The following is a 24,278-nucleotide window of genomic DNA, read 5'->3' on the forward strand; positions in this document are numbered from 1 at the left end:
ATTTTCATTTATTCCGTAAATATTTTTGAATGCCTAGCGCTAGGAGTATGGATATTTGGACGCTAGGATGTATTGTGGTCCTGTGTCATGAAGTTTTCTATCTACCAAATTCTATGCATTTAATTATGTGTCAAAAGATTTTATCCCGCTGCGTGCATTGGTAGTAAGAACATGTGATTTGGAGCCAGTAATGTACTTAAGCTAATTTGGAAGCCTATTTTTATTCCCAAATAACAGGTTTATTACAGGTTGTTTTTTTTTTTTTTTTTTTTTTAATCTATTCTCCTCCTAAGCTCCTTGCCATCATTGACCTGTCTCCAGGACATTCTTCTACTTTTTCTTTGGCTACTTGAGGACTGGCTCCCAGCTACCCCTCCACGTGGCGCCTCCCTTGATGGTTTGTGTAACATCTATGCTGTTTGCCCAGCTTCATCTCGGAGCCTCAACTTTCTTAACCCTATTGACCTTCAACTGCTCTCTATTGCATCGGTGACTGGTTAGACCCAGCTTTCAAGCTTCCAAGAATTTCCAGCTTGTAGAGCTGAAATCCACCACTTTCCCTTTCTGACATCTTGGTAGGTTACTCTTCCTATTGTCTTCTACCCATGCAGGCTACTCTTCTTTTCTGATATCGCAGCTTAACAGCCACTAGCATTTAATTAATCACTGCTTCCTATATGCCAGGGACTGGTCGAAGCTCTTTGCAAACTATCTAATGCACCATCCAACAACCCTCTCCTGCCCAGTTCAGACACAGACAGAGCTGGGATTTACACCCGGTTTCTATAACTCCAAATGCAAATCTTTTATCACGGTTTTAATGCCTCACACCCTCTTAATGCACACTCCCATTTCTTTTATATGTGCCTCCTTCCCTACAGTCAGGAGCCTCAGTTACATACTTGCTGGCACTACTGAGTTCCTTCTTTCTTGGACTTTCCGATGTCTACCCTGTGTTCACCTTCATTTCTGAATAAGACTGATTGCTGATCTCTCCACTTGCAACTGGTAAACATCGCTGTAGAATGGTGATTTACAGATTGCATTTCAAGACTCTGGTTGTAAGCCAGTCTACTGCCTTGGCAAATACATCCAAAATATCAATGAACGTAGCTTCCATTGCGTCTAGTAGATAGGGCTGAATGTTCTTTTGGGAAATTTTTGTTATACTTAATTTTTGTTCTACATTTGGGAAACAGATGTATGACAGGGTGGTGATATAAAATGAGATACCACCTTCCACCAGTCAGAATGGTTACCATCAAAAAGACAGTAACAAGTATGGGTGAGGTGGTGAAGGAAGGAATCCTTAATCACTGTAGGTGGAAATGTAAATGGTGAATCCACTGTGGAAAACAATATGGAGGTTCCTCACAAACTTAAAAATAGAAATACCATATGATCCATATAATCTGGACATTTACCGAGTGAAAACAAATGGGGATCCTTTTGTTTATTGCAGCATTGTTTACAAAGGGATCCTTTGTTTATTGTTTGTTTATTGCAGTATTGTTTACAATAGCCAGAACGATATGGAAGCAACCCAAGTGTCCATCAATCGATAAATGAAGAGGGGATCTTGGGTGGCTCAGGTGGTTTAGCAACCAACTCTTGATTTCAGTTGTTGGATCGAGCCATGCCTTGGGCTCTGCACCAAGTGTGGAGCCTGTTTAAGATTCTGTCTCTTTCCTTCTGTCCCTCTCCCTGACTCATGCTCTTTATTATTGTCTAAAACAATAATAAAAATTAAAAAAAAATAGATAAATGAAGATGTGGTATATATGCGTAATGGAATATTACTCCGTCATAAAAAAGAATTAAATCTTGCCATGGTGACAAAATGGTTGGATCTTGAGGACATTACGCTGAGTGAAATGAAACAGAAAAACAAATATCACATGACTTCACTTATGTCAGGAATCAGAAAAGCAAAACAAATGAGTGAACAAACAAAAACAGGAATAGACTCACACATACAGAGAACAAACTGGTAGTTGTCAGGGGGGCAGGGGGGTGGGGGGTGAAATAGATGAAAGGGATTAAGAGGTACAAGCTTCCAATTATAAAATGAATTAAGTCACAGGGATGAAATATAGTCAGGAAATATTGGAAATATAGGAAGTATAGTCATTAATATTGTCATAAGTTTGTATGGTACAAATATACAAATAAGTTCGTATGGTAACTACACTTAATCTGATGAGTATTTCATAACGTTGGATCACTAAGTTGTACACCTGAAATGAATGTAATACTGTATGCAGACTATACTTGAATTAAAAATAATTTACAGGGGCACCTGAGTGGCTCAGTTGGTTAAGCGTCCGACTTTGGCTCAGGTTATGATCTCTCTGTTTGTGAGTTCGAGCCCCCCATTGGGCTGTGTGCTGACAGCCCGGAACCTGGAGCCTGCTTCGGCTTCTGTGTCTCCCTCTCTCTCTGCCCCTCCCTCTCCACCCCTTCCGCAGCTCATGCTCTGTCTCTGTCTCTCAAAAACGAATAGACGTTAAAAAAAATTGTTTTTAATCAAAAAACTAATTTACAAAGCAAATAAAATGTATTTATGTGTTTATGGGTTGAAAATACACTTAAAAAGTAACTGCTGTAGGGTCACCCGGGTAGCTCAGTCCGTGGAGCCACCAATTCGATTTCAGCTCAGGTCACGATCCCAGGGTTGTGGGATCGAGCCCCACATCGGGCTCCATGCTGAGCACGGAGTCTGCTGAAGATTCTCTTTTTCTCTCCCGGTTCCCCTCCCTCTCCCTGTCTTTCTCTCTCCCCCCCCCCCCAAAAAAAATAGAATAAAAAAAAATAAAAGGAACTGCCGTAGAAAGTCCTTGTGACTAAGATTATGGGTCCCACCATAACGTGACAACATGGCTTTTTCACTGAACGTCCTTTTTTGTTTACGTAGCCCTTGACCAGCTGGTCCTCGCCTTCCCTGTTTGCGCCAAGTCATGTTTGGCCCTCTTACGCACAGCATGGAGCCCTTCTATTATTAAGATACCACCAGTACTTTCCTGCCTGTCTCATGATTTACTGGCACTTTCTTTTTCCCTGTGTATTTTGGAGAACACGGCTTTACGTTAGGAATACAACACAAGCCCTGTGAGTAGCTTGAGACCCCGCTGACTATGTTCTGCTGTCTCATCCCGTATCCCTTACTCCCTCACTTCTCCACCATGGCTCCAGTTCATTGGTCTTCTTGCCTGTGCCACCTGCGTTTGGAATGTTTTGCCCCCCCCCCCCCACCCCCCAATAAGTGTCTCACTCTCACCTGGCTGACGGGCTATCCTGTGAAAGATATCATCTCTTAAGCCGATGCCATTTCTCTCCCTTGTTGTATCCCCATAGCCCTTTTCTGGTTTGGTTTCACTCTCTAATGACCCCTTCTGGTTCGTCATACAGTTGGCTGCGTGCAGGCCATGGTTTTACCCCTAGGCAATAAACATTTAGGTTTGTTCTGAGTCTTCTTGTCCTTAGTATCCTTAGCGTCCTTAGTATCTCCCACCCGTCGGGAGAGGCAACACATGGCCGTAGGAAGACGCAACACCCAACTTAGGTCCTTTTGGCCCCATGGGAACAAACCTCTGTGACTACCACAGATGAGACCTGGCTCTCAGAGGGGTGCAGAAAGGACATAGAGTGCCCATAGAGCAGCATCAGGCATTTCTCTGCAGTGAGAATAGTCCTTCCAGAATCCACACATGTGTCCAAGGGAAATCTCTTTTGGTCCCTCAAGTGAGAGATGCTGATCGAGGGAAGTAGTTAGCCCCACCCAGGCAAGTGCTGGAGCTGCCCCAGCTTAGAAGCCCCAGGTTCCCACAAGGAACCGGCATCTTCTGGAACGGTCTCTAGGTTAGCTGCCAGGGCTATGCCCTGATAGACGAGTCATAACACCTTCTTCATTTATACTTCCCCTTTGTGGGGATGCAATTCCCCAGTTAGGGGTCACTTTAACCATAAACAGTGTTGCCTAGAAACACAACTGACTCTCTGCCTTTAATCAGCTATCCCAGCAGAACAGAGATAGAAAGTTAATCTAGTGACAAATGTGCCTGTAGAGAATGAGCAAGGGTTCTGTGAACCCCTTCACCACAGAGGACAGCCAATATCTATTGAGTATCGATTACCGAAATTGTTTTTCAGGGGTTGTATCATCCTATTCTTGCAATAATTTCGAAAATATTCTCTCTGTATGTTTTACAGATGAGGAAACTGAGGTCCAGAGAGGTTCAATAACGTCCGAGGTAATTGTTGAGACTAGTAAGCTATAGAACGAAGCTTTACATTCTCATTTGTCTGGCTTCAAAGCTTGTGTTCTTTTTTTTTCTATAACTTGCCGATGAACTTAGTGTTGGGCAAGAGCCATGCAATACATACTGGTTAGCATTAACAAGCTTTCTTTTGGACTATCCTAATACTGGCACCTGCCGTATTTTAAGTAAGCTCTCCCCACTACCCCTCCAAGACACAGATGGGTTTGTCATGTCTAAAATCCAGAGTGATTTAAGTAAAATATGATGTTTGTTTTGAAAACAACCTCATGGCAAACAAGCTGAACGAAACTAAAACTTTCAATCAGTGTCTTTGTGTCAGGACAGTTACTCTTAGCCTCAGTTTCTTTGCAGAATAAAGGGATTGTGTTTCATGATCTCCACAGGCTTTCCCACCTTGACTGTCCGGGAAGAACAAAGTCTCCTTCCTTTCTGCTATCCCTGGCAGGCCTAGATGGCCAAGTAAGAAGCAAAAATGAAACTAGTTGAAATGATTATTTTTCCCCCTTTCATTTTTTATCATTTGGTGTTCTCACCAGGAGCGTCATGGGGCGCCTGGGTGATGCAGTCAGTTCAGCGTCAGACTCTTGATCTCGGCCAGGGTCGTGATCTCACAGTTTGTGAGTTCGAGCCCCACATCGGGCTCTGTGCTGATGGTGCAGAGCCTGTTTGGGATTCGGTCTCTCCCTCTCTCTGCCCCTCCCCTGGCTTGTGCTCTCTCTCTCTCTCAAAATAAATAAATAAACTTAAAATTAAAAGAGCAAAAAGGAGTGTCTTGCTTTCGGATAAGGCTGTGGTATGAACCAAACATTTAACAGGGATGATTTTCAAAGTATGTGGTCTTGTGCCTCTATAAGAAAACAAAGACCATAGTCCAGCGAGTGAGTGCACCATTCAGTGCAACTGTAGAACCTCCCTCTCAAGCACAATCAATGTCTCACGGAGGGTATTTTGGGCGAACTAGTATTTATTTTGAAAGGTGATTACCCTTGCCGTATGTAAGAGCCTGGGCTTTGTAACTGTATTGAGAAAATAAATTTTATAGGCAGAGTCACATCAGAAACTACTTTTTCAAATTTTCTAAGCTGAAACCCCAAAGACTTTTCTGTTCATACAAGGCCTTACCTTCATCGTCAGTAAGAAAGCCAGGCATCTAGTTATTTTAACTTGGTTACAAATATAATGTTAAAAAAAAAAAGTCTAGCAACGGGTTTTCTTGAATGAACCAGAGCATTAAATACTAGTTTTAATTAAAGATTATTATTTCACTCTCCTAAACCTCGGTGAGATTCGTCATTAGGAAACGTACATGCCAGAGGTCATTTACAGGCTCATTCTAAGATAGGATCAGGGATTTAAATTTCTCTTTCAAATCTATTCTTAGTTCATCAATTTAAGATTTTAAACTCTTATAAATTGCTTACTTCTTTTTTTTTTTTTTAAATCACATTTGTTCCAATTCCCTCCACAGGACAGTATCGGGAATAGGCAGATTTTTGTTATTTTTTAAAAAAATATTAACTTAGTTTTTAGAAGTACTAATATTATTGTGTAATCAAATTTGCCAAGAGTTTTCTTTATGATGTCTTTAATCGCTTCATGCGCGGAAAAGACTCCACCACGCTGGGGCCATATAGCTATCTCCATTTTCTTTGTATTCCATTAAAAAAAAATGAACACTGAATGTTCACTCCTTAAATATTCCATCCAGTTAGATACTGGAAGTTTTCCTTTTAAAAACTATTCTGGCTGACGGTTGCACCACAACAATAATCCAAACTTTATTAGCGGCAACTTTCGCGAATTCAGGCATTGATGCCGACATCTGTGGTTGACCTGGGTCTTAATTGATCTGCCTGTGCAATTGACATGCTGCTGTCAATGAGGATGCCGGCAAAGATTATTGGATATGCAAATAACAAGTCAATATCTGACACTGTGGCAAGCTCAGATTTGACTATATGTTAATTCAATACAAACCTACTTAAGTTCCTGCTGGGTGGCTATCCTGAAAACTAAACTTATTAGGTGATGCAGAACCGGCAAAGGTGAATGAAACACAGCGCTTACTCTTAAGACATTCACTATCTAGCGAGGAAGCTAGATATATAACAGATAATGAAAAAAAAAAAACAAACCCAAAACTTCGACGGTATCCAAAGTTCTTTGGGGGTCCAACGGTTGTAATTAAAGTCAGATCTAAATTCTCTTATCTTCAGCTATTTTCATTGGGGTATAACCTAAACATCACATTCATTGTGCTGTTAGGAAGGATGTCAAAACTGGACATCCTTGTTTCTTCTCTTCAAAGCATTATAGTGTCAATCCAGAGGCGCAACATCTCAGAATTCTGCAGTGGGCCACTGGGTTTTCTAAATGTCTTGCCGTATATCTCTTCTCAAGGTTGGCGTTCCAATGAAACGGCCAACCCGAGTATCTCCAGGCTTTCCCTGCGCCTGGGGACAGCTTGAGTGCATGCAGTCTCTAAGTAGTCTAGCTTAGTGACTGTCAACTGTGTCCTGTGTGGTCCAGTACCGTGTTAATGAAGGCCAGGGCAAACACTAAGATGAGCGAAGGGTATTTCGGTTCTTGCCCCGGCCCAAACGTGTTTCCAAAAAGAAGAGCTCAAGTGATATGAAGTCTTCATCACTGATCATGATACATTTGCAATAGCTGAAGCAATTAGAAGCTACCAGCATGGACCCGCATTCAGACCCTCTGGACTTGGCAAGAGGAGCCATCAGTTCTGGCTATTGACTCTGTTCCTGGCCCTTTGCTGGAGAGAGATATTCATCAGACACAAATCTACACTTGAGGAGCTTTCTTGCAACACAGGGAGCAAGGGTTTGAGCATTTCTGGAAAAAAATGAACCCTCTCTCAGTGTTCACTTAAGGCAGAGAAATACTTAGACTATTTTGAACTAAGGAACCGTATTATTCTGTGAAATTCATCCACCCTGTACCACGTAAGACAACATTTATCATTAATTAAAGGATGGAGTGATAATCTCATCTAAGCTTGGGTGTCTATATGTTCCTGAGAAAATGGGAAGTGAAATTTGAACAAGATTCTGGAGAATTAAAAAGAATCTGACAAATTCAAAATTCCATCATTCCCTTGGAGTTTTATTTAGACTGTTAGTCTTTCTATCGTTTAAATTTTCCAGAAGATAAGTTGACCATTCATATTGGCTGCACTTAGCATCCGTATGGTTTTTTATTGCGTTTATTTGTGAGGTATATGTATCAAATTTTAAATCACTCAGGTAAACCATAACTCCCATCAATTTATTTCCTATTTTTTTAAAAAATATATGTGATTTAAGGGTTTGGTAAAGAATAAAACTTTGTCCAAAAATTTATGAAACTTCAGAGAATTGATTATCTCAGGCAGTTTTAAGTACGGTGATGAGAATTTGAAAGATACAAATGTTGGATTTTAATTTGGTTATCTTTTGCATTTCAGCCATGTAGTGTAAAAAGCGCTCCACCGGACAGCGAGAAGGGAGCTTTGTGCCACATGCTGTGCTCCTGGCCTGTCTTCTGGGTTCATAGGTTCATAGGAGGAACACCCTGGAATCTGCAATGCAATGAAAGAGAGCTAAAATATTTCATCAAAAGGGTATAATTACTTCTGATCAAATGCAGCCTCCCAACTGGCTAGGCTACAGCTTTGGAAAGCCATTCCAAAGCAGATGAAGAGGGATAATCTCAACACTGTCCAACGCTCTTGGCTCATTTCCCCTCGAATATGTTTGTCACCACCCTTATTTCAGGCCTTGCATACATGGGGCCGCACTCTTGGCTTTGCAATCTTTTGGAAGATTCTGTGGAGACCCTTTATTGCTCCTTAGTGCCTTACGGGGCTTTGGCTTACGTTGAGTTCACTTAGCGCCTCATAGTTTGGAAGTCTAATAATGACCATAATTGTTATTGTTTCCTTCGCATGTCATCCGTGAGCCATATTTGGCTTACTTGAAACTTTTTCTGAGCTTACTACACTTTAACTTCAAGGAGATGCTCGCGAATCACTGGACTGCATCCCCCCCCCCCCCCCCCAGATAATACACCTACTGAAGCCATCTTTTTATACTGTGTCAGTTACCCCCTCCACATTTTCATAGCTTGTGTGGTTGCATCTCTGATTTGCTTTCCTCCTACTCAATGTTCCTCCATGGTTCTGACTCACTAACCAGGCACAGAGGATTTTCAACATCCCTGAGTTGGACAGAGCTTTGATTTGTGTTTAATCTCCCCAGGAGAGCTAAAAAGGCATTTTCTACAACCATTTCGAAAATCCACAGTGCAATTACTAATTACAGATATTACAGGTATGATGGTTCTAGCAGTTAAAATTTTTTTTGCTCTATATAATCATTTAGTTTCAAGTAATGCTACCTCATTGACTTCTTTTTTTTCTTGTTTTAATGAAAGCTGCTTTCAAGTTCCCATCTCTTTAACCTAGACACGATGTTCCTCATTTATTTTGGGGCTCTGTCTTTTTTCCTTTGCACCTTATATGAGTGTCCCAGGGACGATTCTTACAAACATCGGTCTTTGGGTCACAGTGTAAGCAGATATTCTAACAGCTTTTACAGGCATAGTCCCGCTGAGGCACAGGGGCTGGGAGCTTGAGCCCCTGGGAGTAGCTTCCTTAAGGTATATCCAGAAGCCATCCCATGAAAGGGGCGCCTGGGTGGCTCAGTCGGTTAAGCGGCCGACTTCAGCTCAGGTCACGATCTCGTGGTCCGTGAGTTCGAGCCCCGCGTCGGGCTCTGGGCTGATGGCTCAGAGCCTGGAGCGTGCTTCCGATTCTGTGTCTCCCTCTCTCTCTGCCCCTCCCCCGTTCATGCTCTGTCTCTCTCTGTCTCAAAAATAAAAAAACGTTAAAAAAAAATTAAAAAAAAAGAAGCCATCCCATGAGGTCCAGATACTACCCTGGGGCACTGTTAAGGGATGGACTACGACCCTGAGGTTTTATATGAATGATTTCCAAATCTGGGGAAGACCACACAAGCTGGCTTCTGCCCTAGCATCTTTTCAGCACCTTTTCCTTTCACAAATAACCCACTTCACCTAACCCCAGTGGATCTTCAGATACTTAGTGTTGCCTCACATTCTGGAAGAAATTGGAAACACATGCTAAAACAATGTCTTTTTTTTTTTTTTTTTGCTTTTTTTTTTTGTTTTTTGTTTTTTTTTTTTTTTTTACATAAATCTTGTATAACAGCCCTACCCCAAACAATTTCATGGCACAGTATGCCAGCTGCCTTCAGACCTACAGCTGAGCAACCCGGCCTTTCTTAGCCCCCAGGCCACCACTCCTTGGTGTCTAATTTCCCTCTGCTTTATCTTTACCGCACCCTCAGCAACAAATCTATTTCTTCTCTGTATCCTTTTTCTCCATTTTTAATTTTCTATGTCTTGTCCCCTCAAGATAAAGTGACTTGCAAGTCACATACACTAAAAGTGAAATTCTTGCGGTTGCCCAGAAATTAAATATGCATACATTCAACACGTCAAAGTAAAAGGTGGGGAGTATGGGTGTGAGTGTGTTCATGCATTGATTCAACAAACATTAACTGAGCATCTACAATGTGCCAAGAAGTTCTCCAACCTGTGAAATAAATGAGTCAATAAGATGGAATCCTTGCCCTCAAGGAATTTACAGTGTTGTGGGAGAGACTGAGGACAAATTAACTGGCAATGAGAGCACTGACTTCCGAGTCACAGACATAAGCAGGGGGTGGAGGGGTGACGGTGGAGTCATTGGGGGGGGCTCTTTTTTTCACCGGGAGAAATTCCAGAGACTTTCAGAAAGAAGCCAAGTCTGAGGTGCGCCAGAAGGATCACGCAGTGAGAGGTATGGCGGGAGGGCTGTGTTCCAGCAGAGTCCGGGATATGTGGCAGGATCAAGGAATTAGAGAAAAAAGTATCCTATCCTTCCCCAAAACTCAAAGTGCTTCTCTCTGGCTGAAACATGTCCTGCAAAGTGGGGCATGTTTGAAAGGAAGCCTGTGAAACCAAAGGGCAGGGGAAGGAGTGAGGAAAGTTCCTCTGACACCTTACAAGACCCAAATGCCACCCACCCACAATTCAAGGACAAGTGCCGTCTGAAAATCTGTTCTGTGAAGCTATTCCTTCCCTCCCTTGAGCAAAAGTGCCGGCTGGTTGCATAATTTTTCCAGAAACTCTCAGGTAACTACCTTCAGTCAATTTTAGTCACAAGGCAGATCCATTTCAGTAACTGAAATACGCAGGCCTGTGTAATAGTCAAAACAGAGAACTTCCGTTAAAGCCTTCTCGCTCTTTCGGTAAGCAGTGGGTGTGGTTGGCTTCTCCACGAGGCTTGAGCTTTTGCTTCTGCGCACCCTTCCTGGCCTTAGTTTCCACCCCAGCGTTCAGGGATGGGGTAGTGAGTTGGTTTTCACAGGATCTGGTTGTGCGTGCTCTGGGCTTGGTGCATGTTCGGGGCTGACACTTCTGTAGGGGATGATTGAGTGTCCCTTAGAAACCTCACTGAGCACATTTGACTGTGCTTCCCAGCCATGGGCAAAGCGTGTCTTCAAGTCAGCAATTTCTTCTTCCTTTTCAGTCACATACTCCTCCTCACCACTACCCTATCCCTTCTGGAAACCATCCCCGGCACGATGGGCTCCTGGCCACGTTTCGTCCTGGAGCAACCCATCCGGTCAATGAAACACAGTGAACCATGCCACTCCACGTCCTATCCTTGGTCACGGAGCCACTTCCCAGTGAAGGCTGAGGCTCTGCCCTGTTGCCTCAGCCCTTTCCTTCCTAGCTGCCATCTGTGCGTCAGTGTGCCGTGATCTGCAAAATCCAAGGAATGCACATCAAGGGCCCTGGGTGATCCCCCTTCGGTTTTCTTTTCCTAGTGAGGGGAGGGGAGGTACAACGCCATGTCGCTTCAGGGACTTTCTCTTTTCCTTTCCCAGGCCTCAGCCATGTCCTACTCTGCACGCGGGACTAAGGCTTGGCATCGATTTTTGACCACCTTCTTAGTAACCCTTGGTTCTTTATTTTAAAAAAACAGCCAAACTTTTCCACCGATTTTTTTCTCGACCTTTTGGAATCTGGATGAAAACAGGAGCCCTGTTTTTCCGTCTTGTTATACACCACATTTGTATTTACATAAAAGAGTTTTTGCTCTATCTTGGTAAAGCGGGGATCCTTAAATCTGGTCAAGAGCACTAAACGTGGTAACACGAACCTTGACCTCCGAAAGGCATTTCGTGATGTCATCCAGTGCTCCCCACTCCACAGTCCTGCCCGGCAATCACTCTTACGTAAAAAATTAAAAGGATGGATGGTTTCCAGTTGTCCGATCCCTCAAAGGCTGCCCAAGCATCAGGAGTGGTGCCGTCTGATTCACATTAGACTCCGATAACGCAGGCAGGTGGAGACTGCCACTCGGAACGCCCAGAGCCTGAATCCTCCACTCAATCCAATTTCTTTCTTTATTCCCTCAGGCTAAACTGGGTCAGACGCCTGACCCATAGTCAGGGTGAGTCGGTGAATACGGTGGGTAAGTTAGGGAGGAATGGACACTTCTTGGACCCTGAGACTCTTCTATATTCTTGACACAGCTTCCTCGGCTGCTTCCTACATGGTCTCTCGTCGTGTCTCTTCCACAGCTCTTTTATCTTTCCAGGAACCAAAAAATGAAGTTGCCCAGGCCACAGCCCAGCGGGGGAAGAGAGCGCCCCGGTAGCTCCTATGTCTACTATGTCTGTGTCTACTCTCTGTCCTTCCTCTTCCACCTCCCTGCGATTCCCCCTTCTTCTGCGTCCCCGGCTGCTCAGATTTCCCTGTAATGCATTTTCTCCCCTGCTCCATATTTAGTTGTCTTCCTCCACGTCTCGATGTTTCTGCCATTACATCCCTGCATTGCTGTTTTAAAAAATTTATTTGTTTCTCCATTTCTTTCTTTCTAGTCTGCCAAAGTCAGGACGTGAGTGTGCCTCTTTTATCTTGCTCGTCTAATATTTCCTCAGACAAGCAGGGATGGCTGGGGCCTGAATTGGCCACCAGAAGAATAAGGGTATGGAGGGAAACAGACAGGTGGCCATGTTACTACCCAAGGAGTAGTTGGTGCAGCCAGATCACCCCGCCCCGGAGAACTGTCTGGATATCCCATTCCCACACTCTTTATTAGCTGCCCGGCCTTTCTCTCCCCCTCCCTTGCAATGATTAACTATGAGAAAAATAACAGCTGAAGAGATCAAGCTCCTCATTCGTCATCCTCACCATCTGACTCTTTATTCTCCAGTTAGGAGATCTCCAGCAGGAAATCACCCACTGTCTTCTGTGTGTGTGTCTGGGAGAACCAGCGTTGTTTGTAAAGTCCCGTAGGAAAGATCCTCAAAGGGTACCCTGCCCACCTGGCCCAGCCTCCCTTTCTGCAGTCCACCCGTCCCTTTCTCAATGGGGACTTTCTCAGTGGGGAAAAACCAACTCTCAGTTGACTTCGAATTCCCAACACCACTGGAAGCCTGACTAACGCTCAATAAATGCTTGTTAACCAAAGCGAGAATCTTCAGTGATATTAGATGAGGGCTTCTAAAGGGTTTTGATGTATCTATTAAGTCAGAGGGAATAGCCAACCAAAGTACAAAGGCAGGAGAAGATTTGAGGGGAAAGAGGAAAAAGAGGGTTGTATGAACCCTAAAACAAGAACAATTTCTCTGAACAGTCTGAGACTGCTCTGGATTCTTGACAACTCTACATCTGCACCAAGAGGACCCCCACCAGGGTGCATGTCTCCTGCAGTAAAGGATCAAGCCTGATCCCAAATCCCAGCTGATGGAGACTCTGAGCCCAGCTTTTAGGTTGGGCTTTTGATTGTTGACCTCAAATGCAATGGGACCATTTTTCAAGCAATGTGAGACCTTTTGTGCCTCCCCCTTCCCGTGCCCATAGCTTGCCACAGAGAAATCTGGATCAGACTGCAGTTGAAAGTTTCTGGAATTGGGTTTAGCCTCAAACAAAGTTTTGGTAAAATTCTTAAGAAAGCAGACATCCCAGTGTGATTTACTAAGTGTAAAATGGATGTTTACTGCAATGGGTTGAAATGGGTTGAAAAATAGAGAAGAAATGGTCCCTAACATTTCAGTGCTGTTGTTTCAAAGACTTCATTAAAACTCAAAGGCATCTACCAGCTTCAACTGACTCCCCTCTCTCCTACTGGCATCAGAGGCTGATCGGATGGAGTGAGCTCAGAGGTCTGGTTCTCGGTACAAGCAGAACACGGGATTGGGAGCCCATGTGAGGTCAAGGCCAGAGATTGCAAATGATGGCATATCCTTCCCTCACCATACCAAAGTGGGACAAGTCCCCTGACTACCCACACAAGAGCACACGCATCACAGGGCACTTCCTCTTGCCCTCCCATAGGGCAAAGAGGGCCTGGATCTTGGGTAGCATCTAAACACATCGGATAAAGCATCAGGCCTGAGTTTGAATAATTTAATTGAAAAGTAGAAGAAGGAAACGAGCTAGGGAGTTTTTGGTGGCCCCAAACTGTCTGGCCCTCATCCTACCACATTTCCCCCCCTTTGCTTCCATCTGGCAGCTACCAGGGGCTTGTGGGGGAATGTGATGATTGTGGGGTATGTTTCCAGCCTTTCGGGTATCTTGTGCTTAGCACCAATGGCCAGAATATTTTCTCCCTCCCCCGTTTCTTCAAACATCTTCCCGCATCTGCCCTTTATTTCCATTCCCTCTTCTCCTTCTCAGGGCTCTTCTCTGCTTGGAGGCCTTTGAAGCTCTGAATACATGAGCGAGGTCTAGGGTGCTAGGGGTACTGGCCTCGGTGGGACAGGGTATTATAGATGAGAGCTCAGCTTCTGTTTTGCCCTCCCTGAACCTTGTCAGGTCTCTGAGAGAGATACCTTTACTGCTGCCTTCTGCTGACATTCTTTATCAGTTATTTATTTATTTATTTATTTATTTATTTATTGACTCACCGCTCTTTGCCCTGGATTTTCTCCCAGGGGATGCTTCCAATTTTTCTGCCGTATTTCTTCTGTTAAAACTCTCGTGATTTTCTTTCTGCGTTTTGTTCTTTTTCTGCATCTCTGTGTATCATCCTGGATAGCTAGCTCTGGACCTATGAGATTCTCCTCTGATGGGGACATTCTAGCTTATTCATGTGTACTTTCTTTTTTCCCACAGGGATACAAGACACAGGGATGACAGAGGCGGGATTGGAAAGCAGAGGTGGAGTTAGATGCCACCTGACTATTCCTGGGGTGTGTGGCCGCAAACCAGCTTATAAACTAGAAGAGTGAGGAATAACTTCTTGCCTTCAGGAGGGGTTCTATCTCTCTTATTCCCTTCTGGCTTTGCCTTTTCTATGATCGTTCTTCTTTGCTCCAACAGCCATCATTTGGTGAAATGACATCTTCATGAAACCACATCTGACCTTCTCCCTACCTGGTTCTCTGCCTTCCAGCTAAGAATTCTGATGCGGCAGCTTCCGGCTTCAACTATAGATCCCACCTCCAGAAAGGCTAAGTCCTTTGAGACTTCTGTGATTCCTATGAATTTGGAGATTCTCTACTTTGTCTGCAAGCTGCTTCCCAGGGGCTCCTTAAACCCAACCCAGTCATTCATGGATTAGAGTCTTCAAGGGTGTCTTTCATTTGTCATCCAAAGAGACTGAGTCCCTGTGTTAACTTACAAATTCAACTTCACCTTTAGAGTCCTGGAAGGTTGGGAGGTTATTTTGCAAGATTAAGTGCTTTTAGAGGAAAAGACACTGTTTCTCATTCATTGTTGTATCCCCAAGACTTGTTCGAGTATATGACTAATACTTGAACTTTCATGATGTGTTTTGAATGACATTAGAATATTAATGTCTGATTTCCAATGCGTTTGATGTATATCAGAGATAAGTATGCAGGAGTGTAGGAAGCAGAAATAGCAAAGGAGCCAGGGGGAGAAGGTGGCAATAGGAACCCGTGAGTTTTAAACAGAATTGGATGTCAGCTTGCCAGGTAAGACACAGCTTCTCTGTGTCAGAGTACTTGAAACTGAAGGATCCTAATAGATTCCAGGCAACTTTAAGTCAGTCAGTGACTTAGAGATGGCAGGAGTCCCCAGAAGGTCTCGCCTTCCCACGCAAACATAGCCAGAACTACAGATCAAGACAAACCCCTTCTGCCCTTGGTCTAAAAAAATGTATGCATTGCATTCAAAGGCTTCATAAATGACTGTGGGAAAGAACAGAGTCCACAAATGCTCCCTTCAAAATAGACATCCTCTTGCCTTCACGGTACGAGGTGACGTCCGGCACGGATACAAGATTCCCAGAGGCCCACGAAGCGGCGGGATGATGCCCCAAGGCTCGGTGGGAGCCAAGTCCTTCCAGAAGACCCAGTCCAAGAGAGTCATCCAGGAATGGCAGAAGCCAAGGACGGGGGGAAGCAATCCCGAGCAGAGAGAAGGATGAGGTGAAAGAAGGGTCAGGGCAATGCATTCTTGCCTTCTCTTTCTGAAAGGAGCTGTACCAATCTACCGCATGCAAATAGGATGCCCAAACCACGCGTGGAAAGCCATTCTTTGTCCCACCTGGAGCAGGCAGCTCACCCTACTTCCTGGCTGGATATATGTCCCTTCCAGGAGTAAAGGGAAATCAAGGCTGGCCCTAATTACTATAGTTCTTTCTCTTGGTGACAGAGCCCCAGGCCAAGTCCACTTGTTTTGCGAATGCCTATTTTGAAGGGAGAATCTGTGGTCTCAGTCAGCTTAATTCTCTTCAATACCCTGTCCGAACTATGGCCTGGCTGGGAACCAAGTCAGGATGAAGGACTCGGGGGACACAGTCCAGAGGAAGGAGGCCTAGTAGGGGGATTCACAAGGACTTGAGGTACTCCATTAACTTCTCCCTGACTATATAGTCCTCCCTCTCTGACCCACACCCTGCCCTCCAACCCACACTCTGTCCACAGTGTGGGCAGGGTAAGGGCCAGGCAGCAGTTGGCCCCCAGCTCCATCATTTCATGAAATTCCTTGTTTCAGTTTTTTCTCCCTCTGGCAAACTTACAAGGCTCATGCTTTATGGGCTCCCTTTTCCTCAGAAATGTATGTAGAGGGTCAGAAGGAGGAACGGGCAAGTCGGACAGCAATTTGCTCCCGAGTGCCCGGCCATCACCACCTCTTACTGCCATCAGAGTTCTTTCCAAAGCATGATTGGTACACGTTATGTGTTCACTGTAGGAAGAACCTTGGCTTCCCCTTGCCCCCAGTACCCAGCTGGCTCAGCCTTCTCTGGCCGGGCAGCCTTGCTTTGTGCCTCCATGTCTAGCCATCACCTCCTGGGTTCTCTCTCCAGGGCTCTGCTCTGTTTCTTGACTCTGAGGATCTATGTTTCCACCCTTTCTGCTGCTCTTCTTTGCTATTTCTTTTCATATTTTGTCTCATTTCACAGTGTATAATTCTGTATCTGTATTGGTCTTAAGTAGACTTTAGTTAAGTACTAAAATAAGAGAGCTGTTTCTAGGGTGACAAAATTTAAGGACTGCGAGGCAAGAAAAGGTCATGGACACCCCGAGGGGGACAAAACCACCTTCCTCTCCTGATGTCCTTCTTGAGTACAGAGATTTATGAGCTAGGCGGTTTGCATTTCCCCTTTCCTTCTTTCTTGGATGCCTCGATTTTCCACTGTCTGGAGAGGGGCAGGCCATAAGGGACAAGCCCCTTACCCATTCCCCTCCATTGCCTGCTTCAGCTGGAAATAGCAAAGAGTTTCTGCTCTAACCACTGTACCTCAATCCCATAAGCCCTGACCCTAGGAAAACCTCTCCCGCTCCATGAAGTAAGAGCCTGCCTGATTGTCCCTGTACTAGTCTGAAGACAGGCCAATGACCTCCAAAAAGCATTTCCATTGAAGGAATTGCCAGGCCATGCAACCTTTCACTATGGCTGACTCAATGATTTGGGGGTCCTCTGGGTGTTAGAGCCGTCGGGACACTATTTTGCACTTCACATATGGTCGTAAGATTACACACTTGACTGTCTCCCTCCCCTACTCCAACTGTGAGCCAACTGAAGGCAGGAAGGTCTCATAAGGCAGGGACTTGGCTCTGTTTCTCGTGTGCAGCAGATATATTGACGGGGTCTATAGAATATTCTAGAAGAACATGTCTCGACATTAGCTGGGTTCAAGGGCCACAGATTAAGAAAAAGCCCGCTGGAATCAGTGCCCAAAGCAGTTCCAAGACCTCTGGTCGGGATACCTTGCTTATTTAACTACACTGTAGTTTTGGTCATTTCCTGAACACTCTACAGCTTCCGTCTAGGAAAGGGCGCCAGCAACACTTTGAAGGCTTTGTTGGCTCTTGGCCTCTCAGGGCTGCCTGGGTTTCAAGCGGGGGTAAAATAAAGTTCCTGGGCTGAGCTCTCACGGGAGCCAGAAGAGCAGCTGACTCTTGTGTAACAACCAGACGCTTGCCAGTCCCTGACCTTGTACTCTTCCATTTTGTGGTAAGCTAATAAATGTCTCCAGGGAAGACATGTATCCAAGTAGTATGATTTTTTTTCTGCTTCTGAGAAGGAGAGCGCATCACACTGTTTGTGCAGGAAATACTGAGATAGGAGTCTGTGGAAGGGAGAAAGAAAACCCTTTGGACAGGACAGTCCATCAGGACAAAGGACATCGGGGCAGCCTGGGCCACAGATGTCGGCAGGGCCCGGAGGGGCCCGGAGGCATGTCCAAGCTGGAAATGAGCTTTGCTAAAGGCCACGCAGAGCCTGGGCTCAGGGCTGTGGGTTTCTGGCCGCTGAGGGGCAGCATCTGAGAGCCACAGCAAGGGCTGGGCTTCCTAATGCCAAAGGGCACCTCTCAGGTACTCTGCCTGCCGCCTCCCTCGGCACACATCCCTGGACCCCTGCAGGTGGGTGCAAGAGGGCCAGCTCATCCACAGACTGATGCATAGCTTGACTCAGAAAGGGAACTGGTAGTTTGCTCCCTAGCCAGCCCCGCGTTGCTTTCCTTCTCTCCTCTTCAACCCTTCTTACTGAGGGGCCCTCTACCACCAGGAGGTAGCAGGGCAACCGGTAGTGAGGAGATAAATCCCTGCCTGGAAGGCAAGTGCCTTATACATTTCTGAATCATTTAGAATCTTGCCAATTCCGTCCTGGGAACGTTTCCCCCAGCATTTTTCTCTGCGTCTCTGAAAACTTCTGATTTCTCATTGCATATCTTTTTGAACCATAAAATCCAAAAGAATTTTGATTATTCTCCTGGAGAGTTGGTGGCCTGGGGGCAGGACATGGCCAGCTGCTGCCTATCTGCGTGTCTGTCCCTGCCCCTCCTCCCTCTGCGACCGGGGCGCTCTGGCAGTGAGTTGGGGGACCATGGTCACACCTGCACGCTCTTGACCCTTGACTCTGATCAGATCTGTCACCCTGTCTTTGTTCCTTCTGTCTCCTCTCTCTGTACGTCTCTGGATGTACAGAGATGTTGCTCTTTGTCTCTGCAGATGTAATCACAGAATTTCTCTATCTCTCCGGTGTCCTGTGTCCTCTGGGTATTTGAGTTGGATCCAGTCCCCTTCCTTATGCCCTTCTTCTCAGTCATGACCAGAAGAAGTCACTGGAAGCCAGTGAAGTCAGAGACCGCAATAAGGGCAGGGACACTTCACTCCTGTCCATTCCCCAAGCTGGAGTGGGGACATCTTTCTTCTTTCTTCTCAGTGCCCTATTTCTTTTTCTTTCTTTCTTTCTTTTTTTTAAATTATGTTCAAATATACATAGGTTTTTCCATTAAACCATTTCCCCGGCCCTGTTTCTGATTTTGAGGAACCACCTTCTTGGTGATACTCTAACATAACCCCACCTCTTCCTGACCCACTCTAAGAGCCCCCCAGACCTCCTCATTGACCATGATCTGTGTTGTCACCATCTTCTTGGGACCAGCCCCTGGTCCTCTGCCCTTCAACTGGGGCTGCCAAGAAGGGAGCTTCCAGGCACAATCTCAGCCCTTGTGAGCACCCTTGAGTCTGGATCTTGGGGCTCCCTGCTCTCCCTTCCCCAGTCCTGTGCTGGCTCCAGGGAGCATCTGACCCTCAGAACCCCTCACAAGCCTGGAGTCTCTAGTATTTTAAAGGTTTCCCACATTGGACATGCAGCCTCCAACAAGATTGTTTCCTGTTCCTTAAAATGTTAGTAGAGCATAAAGGGAGCTTATGGGAATTTGGACACCCAAACAGCAGCTCCTTCAAGACTATGAGATCTCGACGAGCAGAGGCTAAGCTTACTGCTTGCCACTCCCAAAGTGAAAGTGGTTTTCTGGTGACCTTTTAACTATCTTCATCATCTAAAGTGATTTAAGTTCTCTGTGAGGTGTGCCTTAGAAGAAAGACTATGGCAAATTGACATCTGAGGACTAACAAAGGCTGTGGTGAGCACTTGTGGCCATCACCATTTCCCCCCGATAGCTAGGACCATGGTCTTCCCTGGGAGGTGGTGAGCCACTTGAGAACAGGGACTGTGTGTCCCACTCACTGCTGAATCCGTGACACCAAGTTCAATAGAAATAGAAACAGTGGAGACCCCAACATGGCAGATATCCAACCGCTCAAATAGTCAAAGCAGCTGATCCAGAGAAAATCACTTTGGGAACCTTGTTGAAGAGAAATCTTAAACCCAAGCCCCGATCCCAGCTGCTGCTCGCTTCTTGAACTGAATGGTAATTTCACCATTTCCCAAGCCTCCAACCCTTCTCAGGCACCATGCCACAGGGAAGCTTGAGCCTTCTCCCAGCTCTGGTCTCTACTGAGAGCCTTGGGAGTCAGAAATCTCTGTGGGATGAGGATCTGGGGAACTCAGTGCCACTTGAAGGGTCTTCTGAGCCTACAACAGGTCTCCTCCTAGGGCGAGTGGACTGGCAAGCAGACAGGGTTGGGCTAGGGCAAGGATGCTGGGCAGGGGCTCCTGGGGCTCCTGGGAACCAGTGTCGAGCGCATACATCACAAGTGCTTATTCCATATAGTTCCTGGGCACACAATCTCCAACGTCTCCCCCAAAGAAGTGTAGCTTCTCTTTCCCAACCCTTTGCCCCAGGCTGTGCCAACCTCCGTTTGAGCCCCCTCAGGTTTTAGATTCTCATGGCAGCCTGCGTTTAAGGGGAGGAGAGAGGGAAACTTCCAGAAGGGTGGAGGGATCGAAGATCCTGCTTCTGTGGAAATCACCGTATGTCCCCCTTTGCTCAGCCCCAAACCTGCCTCTCTAACTGGACTATCCAGTTGTGTACCCCTCAGTGGGAAACAGGCTATCGCTAAGGTGTGATATTTCTGGGTTTAAACAAAAAGTCACTGAGCTGCCAGAGTTGGGTCTGAGAAGATCTGGCCGCCATGCCTCAGGCTGGGAGGCTGGGGGCCTCTGACTATGGGATGTGGGAAGCTCAGCTATTCCCACGAAGGGCACCTGGACAAGGTTGGGAGGGAGGGAGGCTCTCAGGAAAGGCACTTGGGCTTTCCTCGGGGCAGCCCAGAACCGGGGTCCCAGCAGGTCCCAGAGGTCCTGCCGACAGGCTGGAGATGAGCGTTTCCCCAAGGAATGCCTGCACAATGCCACCTTTGGCTTATAGACTGCTCGCTCCAGCCTCCTCTGCTTTTCTTCATTGGTGTTTACTTCAAGAGAGGCTGGTCCTGGGTTAGGAGCAGAGGGGGTAGACCACATGTCTGCACACACAGCATAGAACGTGTTACGTTTCTACTCCCAGTAGGAAAGCTTCTCTTGCCAACTCAGCGTCTGGTCCACTCAGCTCCCCCAGCCTCCTCTGAGCCTCTGCCTCTCCCTTGAAGTCCGTGCTCCACAACGGCTGTCTTCCCCAGGCAAGGCCCAGCCAGTTGGTTCCTTGGGCACTTCTCTCCTTGCCCTGATTTCCCTCTGACTCTGGTTCCCCTAAGTCCAACACGCTTTTTGCCCTCTCTGATCCCCTCTTTTGTATGTCATGATATTTCAAGTACGTTACTTTTCTCTCTGGTGCCTCTCCTGGATGTCCTCTCCCTCCCTCCATTTCTTTCTGCAGATTCTAGCTCCTTTTTCCTGCCCACGTCTATCCAAAGTCCCAAGTTCTCCAGGGTTTGAGACTTGTCAAATAGCCCTCTGTTGGGACCTCTTTCCCAGGAGGGATGGATAAGGGCAGGAGTGGTGGGGAGGGAGTGGGGTCACCTGACTCTGGTCTTCCCTCGCAAACTCCCAGCTGGGGAAGGGACAACCTCCTTTCCTACCAGGCCTTGTTTCCGATTGCAAGGACGTGCCACCTTGGTGGTACGCCAATGTCACCACCCCTTTCCCTGGTCCCTTCCCTGAGTCTCCAAGACTCCCCATTGGCCATCACCTGGGCTGTCACCACCTTCCTGGGACCAACCCCTGGCTTCTGCCTTTTGACACCATTTGGGGCATGTTCAATGGCTTCCTTGGAGTGGTTTCCTTTCCCCCAACCTCGGTGCTGCTCAAGATCAGGACCCCGATAACATGCGTGAACCTGTGGGAGGTTTTTCGTATTTGTTTCTTTTCTTGTTTTAGACTCAAGTCCTGATTGAGCAAAGCGCGTGCCAGCTTCCAACTTCCTGGCGGGTCGCAGTGAACACTCAATATTTCCTGATTGATAGGATTCCCCCAGAGCAACTGCCAAGCGCTAATTTTCTCTGGCTGCCGTGTATGTGTGTAGGCCACAACGACAGGGAATGCACGCCTGAGCCATCAAGTCCGGACCTTGGGCTTCTGTTTCCCTTCTCAGCACATCCGTGTGCCCTCTCTCACTACGGACGACGGTGCTCGACTGCAGGAACTCGGTCTCATTCATCTTTGTATCCCCACTGCCTAGTAGAGCTCAACAAATATTTGATAAAACAATGACCTTATGCATGGGCGAAACCCTGGACAAATGCCAGAAGCTACCAGCCACAGCAAGATCAAAAGGGGAGGGAGAGACACCCCTGGCCAGGACTCCGTCCCCTGCCAGGATGCCTGGCAGATGGGCTGCTGGGAGTTGCTTTACTGGGAAAGTCTTCTGAAGGGACTTTCCCACACAATCCCCGGTCCCGGTCTGCTGGGTGAAGACGTGCGAGTGTGCTCCAAGAGCAACGCCAGAATTCAAAGACCCTGTGCCCTCGCCCGGAGAGAAATCTGCTTCCGAATCGTCCTGCGTGGCTGCCACTGGCTGACCTATGTGGGGAGCCATGTGTCGTCCTTCAGACCACGACCCTTCTCGAGCCTTCTGATTCCACTTTCCATTCCTGTTCACCGCCCGTCTCCACCCGGGGCACGGGGCCTTGGGGCCAGCAGAGCTGGGGGGACAGGAGCACCACGTGAGGGGCCCAGAAAGAGCTGTTACACCACCAGGGTGGAGGGAGGAAAAAGTGGTGGTTGCTCTCTCTTGCGGGGGGTTTCCTGGAGCGGCCCGGTAGGGGTTTCTGAGGGAGGGGGCCGTGCCTTGACGCCCCTCTCTCTCTCGCCTGTCCCTGACATGGCCCGGACCCACAATTCTCCAGGCAGCCTTCCTGGAGGAGGCAGCTCGACCTCCTCCTCAGGCTAGGAGTCATTTGCTGGTCTCTCTCAGACCTGGCTTCCCCTTGCCCTCCCTGGACGGGTCACCCCGGCTGGGGTTCGAGAGGTTCAGAAGGCCTGCAGGCCCGCCCCCTCCCCCCAGGGCTCCGTCCTGGATGCTTCACTGTCCACCATTAGAGGGGTATTTCCTCGTCACTGAACCGATTACTGGTTAAGCTGTAATTTCTTTCTGCGAAGGATTCTCACTTCCCATCCTTCTACCCCACCTTACCCTGTTTCCCTTCCTTTCTCTTGTTTCCGGGGCTGGGCTTCTGAGAGGGAGGGTAGGGAAGAGCGGACACAGGGACAGAGACGAGAGAAGGACACTTCTGGGCTTTCCATCCTCCCCTGTCCTGCCCCAGCTGGCCCCTGTGCCTCTCTCTCAGCCATGACCTAGGAAGGAAGAAGCCACCTGGAAGCTTCCAGGGCCGTGCTTCCAGCCCCGGCCAGCATGCGGCTTCTGCCCTTCAGCCCTCCCTACTCCCCCCAACCCATGCTGCCCCCCCCCCACCCTTGGCCTCTCCCAGGCCCCACCTTTCTCCCTCCCTTTTCCTCCCTCACCCACCCTTTCTCCTCTTCCCCTCCCCTCCCCTCCCTCTTAGGGTCCCTGGCCCGTCTCGCCATGGGTTCCCGTTTTAGCTCTGACTTTCTGTGCCTCCATCCACCCTGGACGCCTCGCCTTCGAGACTCTCCCCCTCCTCCGGGGCTATTCATCTCTCGACGGCTCTCTTTCACAAGGGCTGGGGCTCAGGCGGGTCGGGGGTGGTGGGGTCAGTGGAGGGTGGGGAGGACTTGGTCGACACAGCCCAGATGGCCTTAATGCCCCAGGCCTGCTTCCTTTAAGCTTCTTTAGGTCCAAGGCCCAAGCTCAGTGTCCAGCTACGGGGCATCTCAGTGGGCCAGGGGCACCTCCGAGTGCCAGCAAACCCTGTACAGCATTTCTATTTAGCCGTATATACACGTGTATAGGTGCAGTGTTTTTAAGGACCTAATAATTGAGAAGGTGGGTTTTTGCTGGTTCCCCAGCTACCCAGGGGCCTCTCTGAAGCCTGGTCTCCCCCTTAAGAAATGTGGGAACCGTGAGGTCCCTCCCTTCAGGTCAAAGAGCCTCTGCTCCCCTCAGGAGGGCAAGGACAGTGAGTGAGACGGTTGAGGGGACCAGTGGCCTCTCGGGCTTCCGGCCCCTCCCCCACCCTCCAGTGGCAGTTGGCTGTGGTTGGGGTTTCCAGGGCGGCCGTGCAAGGCTCTGAATGTGCTTTGGCAGTTGGCCTGCGGAACATCCCCGTCTCCCGTGCAGTTCCTGGGTGCAGAACTCTCCGGAAGCAGGGGCTTCTAAACGGCTCAACCCAGACCTCCCGCTCAGGCCGGGCTGCTCTGCCCCCAGCGGTCGGAGGCCAGGCAGCCGCGTCTGAGACTCACTGA

The 24,278-nt window shown here is 47.4% G+C and overlaps 1 long non-coding RNA gene across 1 annotated transcript; it reads right to left on the minus strand.

The window, feature by feature from the left end:
* Window positions 1-252: 252 nt before the first annotated feature.
* LOC128315878 (uncharacterized) lies at window positions 253-23,395 on the minus strand. The gene is made up of 2 exons (XR_008299002.1): window positions 3,901-23,395; window positions 253-3,336 (listed from the first exon to the last, which is right to left on the minus strand). It is a non-coding gene; the product is annotated as an uncharacterized LOC128315878 (long non-coding RNA).
* Window positions 23,396-24,278: the final 883 nt, after the last annotated feature.

Source organism: Acinonyx jubatus, chromosome B3 (assembly GCF_027475565.1).
Source record: "Acinonyx jubatus isolate Ajub_Pintada_27869175 chromosome B3, VMU_Ajub_asm_v1.0, whole genome shotgun sequence".
In the NCBI taxonomy this organism is placed as follows: Eukaryota; Metazoa; Chordata; class Mammalia; order Carnivora; family Felidae; genus Acinonyx; species Acinonyx jubatus.